Source organism: Protopterus annectens, chromosome 2.part0 (assembly GCF_019279795.1).
Source record: "Protopterus annectens isolate FY-2018-M chromosome 2.part0, PAN1.0, whole genome shotgun sequence".
Taxonomy (NCBI): Eukaryota; Metazoa; Chordata; order Ceratodontiformes; family Protopteridae; genus Protopterus; species Protopterus annectens.
Window position 1 is genome coordinate 190,036,844 of NC_056728.1, and position 13,025 is coordinate 190,049,868.

Consider the following 13,025-nt stretch of genomic DNA (forward strand, 5'->3'; position numbering starts at 1 on the left):
TGGCCCTACAAACTACTTGTATTATAGAAAGAGATTGCCCTACGGTGATATTGAAGATGGTTAACCCACCAGATGCGCAGTAGCAAGCCCCGCCCAACCCCCTCCTGACACATTGCAATATAATTAATATTCAGCATCGGTGCCGAAAGCAACCCAATGTTTTATTGTAGACATTCACTACCAACTCTAAACGATAGTTATTTTATTCAGGGGGGGGGGGCGCGGGCGCAACTCCCCCACAAGGGGATGCAGGGGGGGGGGGGCTTGCTCTCTCGAAAAAGTAAATTTCGACGAGGATGGAGTTCTTTGTGCGCATGAATACTTTTGTAAGGGGCTGTGACTGGCAAAGGAACCTCCCAAAACATTACAGAATAATTTCAAACCCACTGCTTCTTTTACAGCAAAAGCCATTGCTGAGGTCTTGCTCTTTAAAGAACTGTTTTTGAAGCCCTGAATAGATTACAATGCATTCCGTGTCAATCAGGATGCATCACATATTGAAACTCTGCCCGTCGCCTTGTCAATCAATCACGCTACGCCCATTCCTGCGTGGGTTAACCATCTTCAATATCGCCTGCCCTACTTCGCAACTGTACTTCTTTGCGGCTTCGGATTTCTATGAATAGTCATGCACCTAAACATTTATAATAAGTAAGTAGGTGGGAGGGAGTTGGGCGAAGCTTGCTACCGCCCATCTGGTGGGTTTGCGAAAGAGTAACCTAGATGCCATGTTCCTCTATGGCTAAAGGCACCATTTGCCCTCTGTATTTTCTATAACTTGCTTTCTCTCCTATCGTGACTAATCCTTTTCCTGCAGTTCTGTTCCTGACACACTAAAACTACTTCTTTTACTTTCCTACAAAAACACTCACCTTTTTGCCTGATTGTCCCTGTAGCCTTCCCAGAACTAGACCAGTAACTATTTTATAACATTGTCTCGCACTAGGCTACTGACAAGCTAGAGTTAATCCTTCAACCCTCGTTCTAATTCCCATAATGCATTGCATCATTTGAAACTTCTACCGGCGTTTCGCCCCATCTTTCTTCCCCCCTGTTTTCTTAGCTATCTATATCAGCATTTTTGGTCCTATGGTGTGCTAGCCTGCAAGTCATTCTTTAAGGTAATGTAATTATTTTGTTATGTTGTAATCGTTATGTATTTTATTGCTGTATCGGTGCTAGTTTTATTTTGTACACCAGGTTAACCTTTGGATAGATTGTTCTGTTCACTCACCGTATTGATATCGGGTTAAGAGTGTTTTAACTGCAGTTTGTGCTAGACAGATATTGCCTAATGCTATTTTTACCTTGATAGTATTATATACGCTCCTGAAGTGCAATTGCTGATAACGGACGTTAAGTGTCTATTTAGAGAGTCACCGAATCTTAAGCGTTAGTTGCTGCCAAAGTAATACAGTTTGCCTTGGGCTGCCATACTATTTACTTCAGGCTACCATTTGCGAATGGTTACCACTACATGTTGTTTGTAAACGAATGTTTGGTTCACTGTGATTTTTTTTATACTGGAAGCTTCGCTGCTATTGTTTGGGGTCTACAGTGTGGATTGTATTTCTAAACTGGGGTTACTTTTGAGTTCTTGGTTTTATTTCACTTCATTTTAGGGTTACCACCTGTTCCACTTTGTGAGGGGCAGTCGTGTCCTGACAAAAAATATAAAAAATGGCAAATGTCCTGAGATTGTAGGATATAATTATGTCCCATATGTTATGTAATAGTTGCATAAAATAATTATTTCTGTATCTAAAATACCTAAATGTTACAAGAAGCAGAATAAGCAACTAAACCGCTACAAGAATAAGCTTTTATTTAGGCAAAAAAGTAAAGTTCTATCCTTTGTACTGACTGTGGGTATGTGTCGGCCTGTAAAATCTGATGTGTGTTCCGAAAATGTCCCACTTCGGCCATTTGAAAAGGTGGCAACCCTACTTCATTTATTATCTCACCAACTCATTCTTTTCCTACTCTGTCTCACTCACACTTTCTGCTAATTCATTCCTTTTCTAATCTCTTCCTTCAGGTTGCTATCTCACTGCACTTTGGTACTTTACTTTTATCTTGTCTTTCGCTCATCCCCACTATATCCTGTCCAGCCTCTTATCCGTTTGTATCCTTCCATGTATTCCAATTCTCAATCTAATCAGCTGTTGCTCTTTCCTTTTCTAGGAGCTTACCACCACAACCCAGTCCAACTGCCACCATCGTGTAATTGTCCACAAGTGTTATGTATGCTATACCCTGTATTTTATTTAACATTTCCACACTTGTCTGTTGCAAGCTGAGTGTTGAGCATACCACTTAACCTTCCTCTGTGTCTGGTCTCTGCTTAGTTTCTTACCTCCCATCGCTCTACCAACCTACTAAGAATTCCTCTGTCTTTCTCCATTTTTCCAGACAGTTTTAACCTTTCCTTACTACCTGCAGTTACCCAGGTTTCCCCCTCCTCCTTCTGGGACACCCACCTTTAATTGTATTCTCCCTCTTGCAAACTCTGTCCACTATCTTCTATCCCTCAGTCTCTCTAGAATACAGTCTGCTGGCTAAACTACTACCCTTTTGTACCTCTTTCTCCTATTTAGACCCCATTTTCTTCTTTAAGCTAAATACACCACTTATATATTTTCTGTAACTTGCTTTCCCCCTGTTCTAACTACTCCTTTTCCTGCAGTTCTCTTCCTGATGCACTAAAGCTGCCCCTTTTACTTTCCCACAAAAACACTCACCTTCTTAGCTGATTGTTCCTGTAGCTTCTGGTCTTACGAGAATTGGGCCAATATGCTCCGTTCACTGCACTCCCCTCATTCCCACTCCTCTCTTGTTAGATTTATAAACTGTAAGCCACTCCCCCACCTTCATCCAACCACAGTTAACCACCATCACTTCCTCACCACACCACCCCCACAAAACCCCTCCTTACTAGCAGTCCAGTCCTCCCTCTATGATAAGATAAGTAAAGTAATACTTACTACGCTAGTAGCTACACTAATAACTCTGCCGTTATATCTAGTACTAGCTAATGCTACTCGCGTATCCAGGCCTACCTAACATCACATACAACTCCATCAACATTTGCATCTATCTCGTCACTTAAACATGCTCCACCTAAACATTTGTACAACATCAATACTACTGACAATTCTCATTCTACTTGCGCACACTACTACGTATATCAAACTACCCCACCATGCCACCTGTACCACTCGCACTACAATATCCACACCTCTCACTTTCCCCATCTATCCTACACATAAACATCTATTCTTATACCCATAAACCGACCTTAGCCTCCCACCCTTACCAATAAACTATCCTCTACATATGACAAATACTTCACTAACCTCATAACAACCAAAGTACACATTGCTGCCAGACTTTCTCTCCGTGGAGACATGCATCCTAATCCTGGCCCATCTGATAATGATATCCTCCTGACTTGCCACACTCCTTCTCATAACACATTCCAACTACCTAGAAAATCCACCGAACTGCTCATACTAAATATAAATGTCAGAAGCATCAGCAAAAGGGTCCATGACCTTCATGCTAATCTGTCCCTATTTTCTCCTGACTTAGTATTGCTCACTGAAACCTGGCTTCAACCCATCGCTTCCAGTAATGAAATTCTAGCATCGGGGTATAATGTCCTACAAAATGATCGGACATCCAAAAAAGAAGGTGTAGCTTTACTATTTAAAAATCAGTTAAACATGGATATACAGATAGCCAATGCTGAAATTATAATTATACTTGCTAAACTAAAACTTAACCCCAGGAAAAGTGTCATTATAATCAACTGCTACATACCACCTGGGAACAACATTCCCACTCTGAAGACCTACTAGACTGGGCCTCTGAGTCTTTTCCAATATAAAACCATCATCTTGGGGGACTTCTACATTGACTGGTTAACTTATAACTCTAGTTCTCCCACCAACTTCACCAACCTCCATGGATTGTTTCAGCTCATCCAGTTTCCCACTAGAATTGACAAATCCACCAAGAGAGAGTCAATACTTGACTGGATTCTGACAAACCGACCAACACATCAGTCAGTCAGGTTGCCTCCCTGATGGCCTGAGTGGCCACTTACCTACATTTGTAATAAGATAACACGCATATCAGGAAAAGTCAACTATTTACCAGATAAGAAACCTCCTTCCCTGCAAGAATAACAGTTGCAAACACAAGCCTCTTTCCTCTCTGTAGAAGAATGACTTACCAACTCTCGACTAATACTTAATACCAATAAAACTAAACTTCTTGTATTCCAGCCTACTAACCACTCCACTCCCATACCCACATTTACTATCTTTTCTAACAATAAAACAACCATCTCTCCAGTCACTCACACCAAACTCCTAGGAGTTGTGATAAACTGCATCATGAAATTTGACACACTCGTTTCACTCATCATAAAGAAAGTACATAAAAGAGGCTGGGGGAACTACATAGAAATAAACTGTTTCTCACAAATAGTACCAGGGCCAAAATTGCACAAACCCATCACATCTCTACACTTCTGTATGCCTCCCCTGTCCTCTCCAATCTTAGAAAATCAGATTTAACTAAACTTAATGCCTGCTATACCAAAATTGCTAAATTTCATCACCAATAACCAGCAAGATTCTTTACTACCCGGATAAGACCCCCCCACATTACAAAACCTAAAACACTCTTACTGTAGTACTAGGGTACTATGCTTCAGCAAAAAACCTCTCCGTCAAGTCACTAAATTCAACAACTCTGCAGGAGCCTCCCTCTATTCAGATTTTATAGCCAAAAAAATGGAAAACTCTGCCCACCTATGCCACAGCGTCCTTAGTTCTGTTCAAGAAATCTCTAAAAACTAATAGGATTTGTCATTGTGACACCCCAGGCTAGTCTAACTCCATCTTCTGGCTGTGACACCCCAGGCTAGTCTAACTCCATCTTCTGGCTCACCCTAGGACAAACACTCCCTTATTTCCAGGCTGTAGATGTCTGTCAAGTCTTGCTAGTTACATTCCTCATGACTCTCTCTCAACACTCACCCCTTCTTCTAAGTATTGTTAAAATACTATATCCTTCTGAATGTTCTTACTGATGTACAGTTTAATGAGTTGTCACAACTGTATTTGATGTTATGAGTTGTACATGAGTAATTTATACTAGATTAATCTTTGTTAGTTGTGGATATTTTTAACCAATGTTGTATGTGGAGCTTTTCTCCCGGGCCTCCGCTGAAAAAGGACTTCAGTCCATTCGGACTTTCCTAGTAACCAAATGTAAAATTAACTTAGTGTGTACTTCAGCTAGCAATGAGTGCCAAGTTACAGAGGGGTGCATCAGCTGCAGATGTGTTCATGTTCCATGGGCAGGGGCTGTAGCAGGGCCTATTAGTTTAGTTAGCAGTCAGGTATGATATCCAAGTAGGATGGAAAGTCCATTTACCCTTTACAAGCAGAATAAAGATTACAGAAGACCAAAGACGAAATATACTTGGATCAGTACCTTTGGATATATTTATAACTAGTATGCCTAGATTCTACATCACTCACACATCACTGGGGCATGCTGGGATCTGCTTATGTTGAGGGGGAAACAAAGAATCAAAGATGGTGCAGAACACTACAATAGGCTTAAAATTATGTAAGAAATCCTGGGGGGGGGGATGGATACGAGGAAGGGGAGAGGGCAAATGCTGATTAAAGCAAATGAAGTAGCTCAGCCTGGAATCACTTGTGTTGTATATTGCAAAAAAGAATTGAGTTCGTTGGTGGAATGCGCTAGAGAGATTCAGGTAACGAAGACTTTGAAGTTTAATAGATTATGAAGTCTGTTTTGACAGACAGAGATTGGGGGGGTAGGGAGCTAGTCTCGTAGCTATGCAGTAGCAGGTGAAATGTTTAGTACAGGAAAAAAAAGAAAACTGTCTAGTAGGAGTTATGGAGAAAAATGGGGGGGGGGGGCAGAATTTTTGGTGATGTGCAGTTAGTAGAACAGGCAACAGAGATGTACCGTTTAATGAGAAAGGTAGTAGCTAGCAGAAAAAAACCTACATTAAATTAGTGTACTTCAGCTAGCTATGAGCCCCAAGTTACAGAAGGATGCTTCAGCTGCAGAAGTGTGTTCACATTCCAGGGGCAGGGGCTGTAGCAGGGTAACAGGATTTACAGCTTAAGACCTATGTAGAGGGAGAGAGAGAAATTAGGAATAAATGTTATGAGCACAAGTATATAGATAGAATTGGTGAGAGCAAAGAGAAGAGAGAGAGAGAGGAGGAAGGGCGACCTAAAGGAAAGCAGTAGTAAGCAGAAAGAACTTGCAGTGGGAAGGGGAGCTGTAGAAGAGTAAAGAGAGAAGATAGGGAGGGAGTCAAGTTATAGGTCTGAGAGTAAAGCAAGAGAGAGTGTAAGGGAAGGACCTGGAAAAGTGAGTGTAGGAGAAAAAGCAGGAGAGAATGTAAGAGATGTGCAGGAGAGAGGATGAAAGAGGCAAAAAAGTAAGCTTACCGAGAATTAAACTACACTCTAAAACAGCATAACTAAGCAAAGGTGAGACAGTAAAAGAAAATAGACTGTGCGTTTTCAACCTCTACACTGCAATGTAAAAAAAAAAAAAAAAGTACTGCACTACTTGCGCATTAAAGTTAAGTAAATCAGTAGTCATATGTTCCAGCCATAACTGTTTTCCATTTGGCTTCAGGAAATTCTTACACAGAGCTGTTATTGCTTTGCATTGGTTCATCAAAAATGGACCGAAGAAAAGCTAATACAATGCACTAGAGAAGTAACAGCAAAGCTAGTTGCATGTAAGCATCAGCCACATTTGCCGTCGTTCCATTGCTTGGAAAAACTGACATTCTCTTATCTATCAAAAATATTGTGTGCATTATGGTACAAGTGGCAGACATCAACTGTGGTATACCCCTGCTACTCAGTACTAATGATATACAACTATCTACAAAATCAAGGAATAGCAGGGCCTATTAGTTTAGTTAGCAGTCTGGTATGATATGAACTGGGATGAAAAGTCCATTTACCCTTCACCAGCAGGATAAAAAAGACCATTATACTTTGATCAGTACCTTTGGATATGTCTGCAGCTAGTATGCCCAGATTCAGTGTCACTTGTACATCACCAGCACACACTGGGATTCGCTTATGTTGAAGGGGAAATGAAGAATCAAAGATGGTGTGGAACACTACAATAGGCTTAAAACTGCACAAGGAGTCATGGGGAAATATGAAACTACAGGGAAGGGGATAGGGCAAATACGGATTAAAGCCAATGAAGTAGCTTAGCCTGGAATCACTTGTATACTGCAAAAAATCAGGTTAGCAGGCAGAATGCTCTGGAGAAACTCGCATAAGGGAGACTTTGAAGTGTAATAGATTATGAAGCCTGTTTTCACAGACAGACACCTGGGGTGGGAAGCTAGTCTTGTAGCTATGCAGTAGAAGGTGAAATGTTTAGTACAAGAGAAAAAAGAAAGAAAGGCTAGTAGGAATTTTAAAGTGTATGGAGAAAAATGGGGGTGGGTGGGAAACCATAATTTTTTTGGCAATGTGCAGTTAATAGAACAGGCAACAGAGATATACAGTTTAATAAGAAAGGTAGTAGCTAGCAGAAAAAAAAACAACATAGAGAGTACTTCAGCTAGGTATGAGCGTCAAGTTACAGAAGGGTGCTTCAGCTGCAGATGTGTTCATGTTCCACAAAGAGGGGCTGTAGCAGGGTACCAGGATTTACAGCTTAGGACCTTTAGATGTATTTAAACTAGTATGCCCAGATTCTGCATCACTAGGACACGTTTAACACGTGTTAAAACACATTGTGACCCTATCAAATTCAAATAAACTGCTTCAAAGAACTATTTTTATGTGAGTACTGAATCATCTCTTCTACTTCTGTCACAAGTGTGAGCCTGAAACTGAAGGTCATTTAAACTCTGAAAAATAAACAGAAATGAGCAAAACCAAAAATTCAAAATATGGTGTTTTGCAAATAGACTTTCGTATAGCCACAGGAAACATGCATTTTAATATTTTGAAAAGTAAGAAAATCATTCTGCATTTGTCAGTCTAACATTGTATTTACTATTTTCTAAATAATCAATTTTTTTTTTTTTAAAGTAGGCAAAGCTATAGGCAAAGGCATAACAGTGAACATGTGAAACAGATATTGCCAATACGTACCAGACACCTTAGTGAATTCAGGTGGTTGTGAAATGGATATAATTAGTGTCCTCATCAGCTGCATGATGAAATTCACCTCAGAGCTGTGGGACTGCTCATGGGCTAATAGAAACAGAGAATGCTTCGGGATTCAAAAGCGCATGGTTCAAATTTTAAATAAAATACTCCAATATACAACTTATTTTTTACATATGAAAACAAAGCCACCAGCAAAAGGCTAGTAGATTTTGTGCAAAGCTATCAAAATTGTCACTTGGCCTGTGTACATTTACTGAAGATAGTCCACATCAGGTACATACTGAAGTACTATCTCAACTGTCTGTTAATCCATGGGATTTCCCAAGTTGCAACATCTTCATAAACTCAGGTCTTAATGGATTTGTGTTTGTTTGTGGTTTGATACTGAAAGCAAACTATGTAAAAGTATTACATTCTTTAGGTATTTTTATTTGCAACATTTCATTGTGACTTCAAAATACTGAATTTTTTTATGAATGATATATCTCTGATGTGAACTTGTAATTATTTTTATACTTTTCTTTCATTTAAATCAGTGGCTTTGCTTCTTCTATGTTTTGGAATTGTACTTTGTATATTTTTATTAATTTATTCTTTAAGTGGGTATGTGAACTGTTCCAAGGACCCTAAGCCAGGTCAGCAAAGATATTAACAAAACCAGGCAGTTTTACATTAAAAATATTGCATATATCACTGGTGGAAATATTTTAATAAGTCAAAATGTCTACTAACTCTCAGCAGAGAGCTTTTGAAGTCAGATCTACTCTCAACTTCATTGTGTCTCCACCCTTGTTGAGTACAACTGACTGAAGTAACAGACTTAAATAAGTAAATAAAGAGATAATAATTGCCATTAATCTGATGCGTCTTACTGCATTAGAGTGAAAGACCTAAATGCAGGCCACTGTCAATTAGTGTATTCCTCATCCTGTAAACTTCTTCATTTCACTAATTTTGGTATGTGCTCACTCTGATGGTATCATGTATCACTTTTCAATAGGTCTGCAAATGCAACAAATACTTGCATGCTGCAGGAGCTTCTTAAGATTCTTCTTGAGATCATAGACATATGCAGAGGTGAAGGGTCCTTCCAGCGATTTGTCCAGGCAGTCTCTGGTCATCTTGATCACTTCGTGGTGGATGAGATTTAAGACACCATCTGCTAGGGGTGGTAAATTCTCTGTAGCGTAACAGTTAATGAATTCTGTCAGATGCTCTTCCATCTGAGCAGGGGGCTGTTTTACATGAACAAAAAAAAAACAAAATAAACAGAATGTTACTGTCACTAGGTTGTAGTATGACTTATTGAATATGTCAACTGACCATATGGAAACTGATCTCAAATATGTTCAGTGACAAAGAATATTGATTCTAAAAGGTAATGCATGTCACTGATGCAATGATCACTGTGGTATTACCCTACAAAACTGTCCCCCACAACAAAATATGACATTCCTTCATGTGGTGGTAACTTTATCACTAACTTAAGTCAGAACAACAATTTCGAGGTGGTCTCTTTTGGCACTGTTTTTTTTTCTTTTCTTATTTCAGTCAAGATGGTATTATTTGTTTGTGGTACAATTCTTGACTTAGTTTTAATGTATTTATCAGTGTGTTCATTGTAGTCTCTATTCTGACTTGTGAAGTACATCCTTTGAGAACCCTTCTCTCTTTTATTTTTATTTTTACAAATGGGGACAGTGTGTACTATATAAAATATTCCAGTAAATTATAGAAAAAAGTGCAAATACAGACCTACAGCAGAGTTGGATACAATGATCTCTTACATGACTAAATACCTTACTGATTACAAAAGTATGCACAGACTTTCACATCAATATATATACTAATTAAGTGCACAAAAGGAGTATCACAAACTAGTGTAATCCCCAACAGATAAGAACAGTGGCAAATACTTCTGTTCAGAGGGTGATACCAGATGCAAAGTGCCATTCCTCACTGTAGGTTCCTGCAAAGTGTTCTGACTGACCTAAAAATGTAGGACAGATTCTTGTCACGTGTTTGATAGAGACAAATGCAAAGTGCAGCATGAGTGAAGAGCCATGTCCATACTGTGTAAAAGGGCATTAATATAATGTTCGAAAAGGACCCCCAGCCTCTGTGAAAGGCAGACACTACTATTCATAAAGATTGTGTGCTCTTATAAAGTTGGGTAGGTGTGCAAAGACGTGCTTATTTTCAAATGAAATGCATGGTAGAATAAAGCCCGGCTATGTGGTGCAAAGGAGTGTTTAGAAGAGCTGGATGAGAGAGGGTGAGAATGAGTGGGTGACACTGGCCCACCCAACTTTGGGGAGGAAAAGGTGCGTTAGGTATGTTGATGGCTGCAATGCCACCTGAGGCTTGCAGAGAACCAAATATCACCCAGTCTGGTGAGGATAGCCCCTGCTACCATGGGTGGAAGGACACATGTAAGCAGAAAGTGTGGAATGCCCACCAGTGAAGCAGATGCTCACATCAGTCATCTGGTGTGAGATTAGGGCCTCATTACAAATGCTTCATTGCTTGGATGCTGGTTAAGGCAAAAAACACCTGTATGGCTTCCTGGATGACAGACTCTTCAGCTGACTTGTACCTTAGTGCTAGGGTGACCCAGTATGGTGGAAGGAAGGGACTCGTTACTGATGGGGGGGCTTGATGGTCAGCAAGCCAAAAAGCATGTAAAAGTGCATTTTGGAAAAAGTGGAGATCTGGACCGTTTCAAAAAGCGAGCAGCAGTGGAAGTATGTCTTGTGGACCCACACATTAACAAATGTTCTGAACTGAATATATATTGTTTTGTTGATGTTGGGGACAGCAATATTGCATTATCTTCACCCTGTACTGGAGATGCTTGTTCAAAGCGGTGTCACAGGTTGGTTGATAAGAGAAGAAAAATGGTTGAAGTACTGATCCTTGAGGTATACTATAATATCTATGGATAAAAAAAAAATCCTCACCTTCCCTGATTTTCTGACTGTCCTTGTGGTTTGACATCTTGTTGTTTGGTGCAGGTCTATGGCCACTAACTGATGGCCTGCTCCAGTGTAGTCGCAAAGGTTATCCTATCAGGGGACCTGCCTCACTGCTCTTAAAGTATTCCGTATTAATTACTACTTTGATCACCTCTTGAGATGGCTAGTTTCAACCCAGAGCTAATGGAATGGCTGTCTAACTGCCCGCTACGTTGGTCTTTCTTTGTAAAGACTGGGTCATTCCTATCTCAGCTAACCCTGGATATGTTACATGATTTGGTTTTTACATTCCTACTTTTTCCCTTTTCAATAATCCCTGTCCAGAATGACTTTTTTCTATTTTCTGTTCTTCAAGATTATGCCTCTAACAGAACAAAAGTAGAATTAGACATGCCTGAGAGTTCTATGCTAGCTTAAAAAAGGCACATTACTCACCCCCTTACACACACACACATTGTGGTGCAAAACTCGAAATACTCATTCTCAACCACTGGGTTATCAATATTTATACTGTAAATCATTTTGAAATCATGTTTGTACTGTGCAAGTGCTTGTGTATTTTAAAAGACCAGTGGTTTATACATGGACACACAACCAAACAAAGCTCATGTCAGGAAATGTTTCATCTAAGTATCTATATTTCACTTTTTCTTTTTAGAGGGAAAAATGCAATAGGCAAAGGTATATTGTTGTTCTAGCAACTTAAATATGGTCGTCACCTTTACAGGCAGTTCCATTTCCTGCCAGCTTGCAAAAGTGCTCTTATTGAATGGTTACTCCGAAACTGAATTGTAGAAATATATTGTAAACCTGTGCGCTATACAGTTGTATAAGAAAGTTTTAACTACAAATGTACACATTCTCAAAGGCAACCTTTTCCCTTCATCTCTGCCTGGAAGTAGAAGAGCACTTGCTGCAGGTGAATGGAATTGTTAGCTTAACATCTCTGAGAACACTCGTTGCCTAATTTAGTTTGCAATAGCACCCTTTCAGCCTTGCTGGTTCTGACCCATGTGCCCTCAACATCTGACTTTGCTAAACACTTGGGTCCTTATCATGGCTGCATACTTGTGCAGTTTTGATGTTGCAGTTCTCACTAATACTAGTGCTATACCTGGGCTGACTAGGAAGACCTAAAACATTCAGTGAAACTTAACTTCCAGCAATCTGCAGATACTGTTCTTCTGTTTTTCTGCAAGATTTATGTCTAGTAACTGAAAAGTCATGCATTAAAGAAAGATGATAAAAGTTTTTCTCGTGGGCTTGGAATGATAGCAACTGGAGAGAAATCAAAGCAGTACAAAAGTAAACTAGGGGAAAAAATCCTAAATCTTACACTGTAGCAGTGGTTTGGCATTTGATTCATTGTAAGGCATATTAATGCAGTATCTACATACTTACAGGTAAACTGAAGTGTCCTAATAATTCTAAAAAGTATAAGAAAACTCAAGCTTCGGTGGCAGTCTGGGCCTGGATTAGAGACTGATTGCGTTGGCTGTAGCCTTTTGGAAGTGATATCACAAGCAACACCCAAATGTAAGGAGACTGCACCCAGAAGAGGACTGCCACTGACCTGTAACGCCATCTGAGCTTCCTTTGTAGATGAAAATGGTATGGAAGGCAATGATGGAGTTTGGCAGAACTCCCACGGGTACATATCCGTACCATTTCAAGCATCCTCATGTAAGCTGTTATGCTTTTGGTAGAAAGGAAGGTGCAGCTGCAAATTAGTTCCTCTGTTCTGTCTGAGAAGTTGTGGGTAGATGTCATCTCCCCTATATACTGTTTTATGAAATTGTCTTCAGGGTTCCCTTTGGATAAACAACCCAGTTATAAA

General features: G+C 39.8%; 1 protein-coding gene across 7 annotated transcripts in view; it reads left to right on the plus strand.

Moving 5' to 3' along the window:
• Positions 1-545: 545 nt before the first annotated feature.
• Positions 546-13,025, plus strand: part of TMEM177 (transmembrane protein 177) — a 161,552-nt gene continuing 149,072 nt past the window's right edge. For 3 of the 7 annotated variants that reach the window (XM_044060655.1, XM_044060657.1, XM_044060654.1), the window contains exon 1: positions 700-1,121. The gene's annotated coding sequence lies outside the window, so the exon portion shown is untranslated. Of the gene's footprint in view, positions 652-686; positions 1,122-12,591; positions 12,604-13,025 lie in introns of those variants that run through there. The other 4 variants (XR_006363441.1, XM_044060659.1, XM_044060660.1 and 1 more) reach the window with 4 other exon arrangements.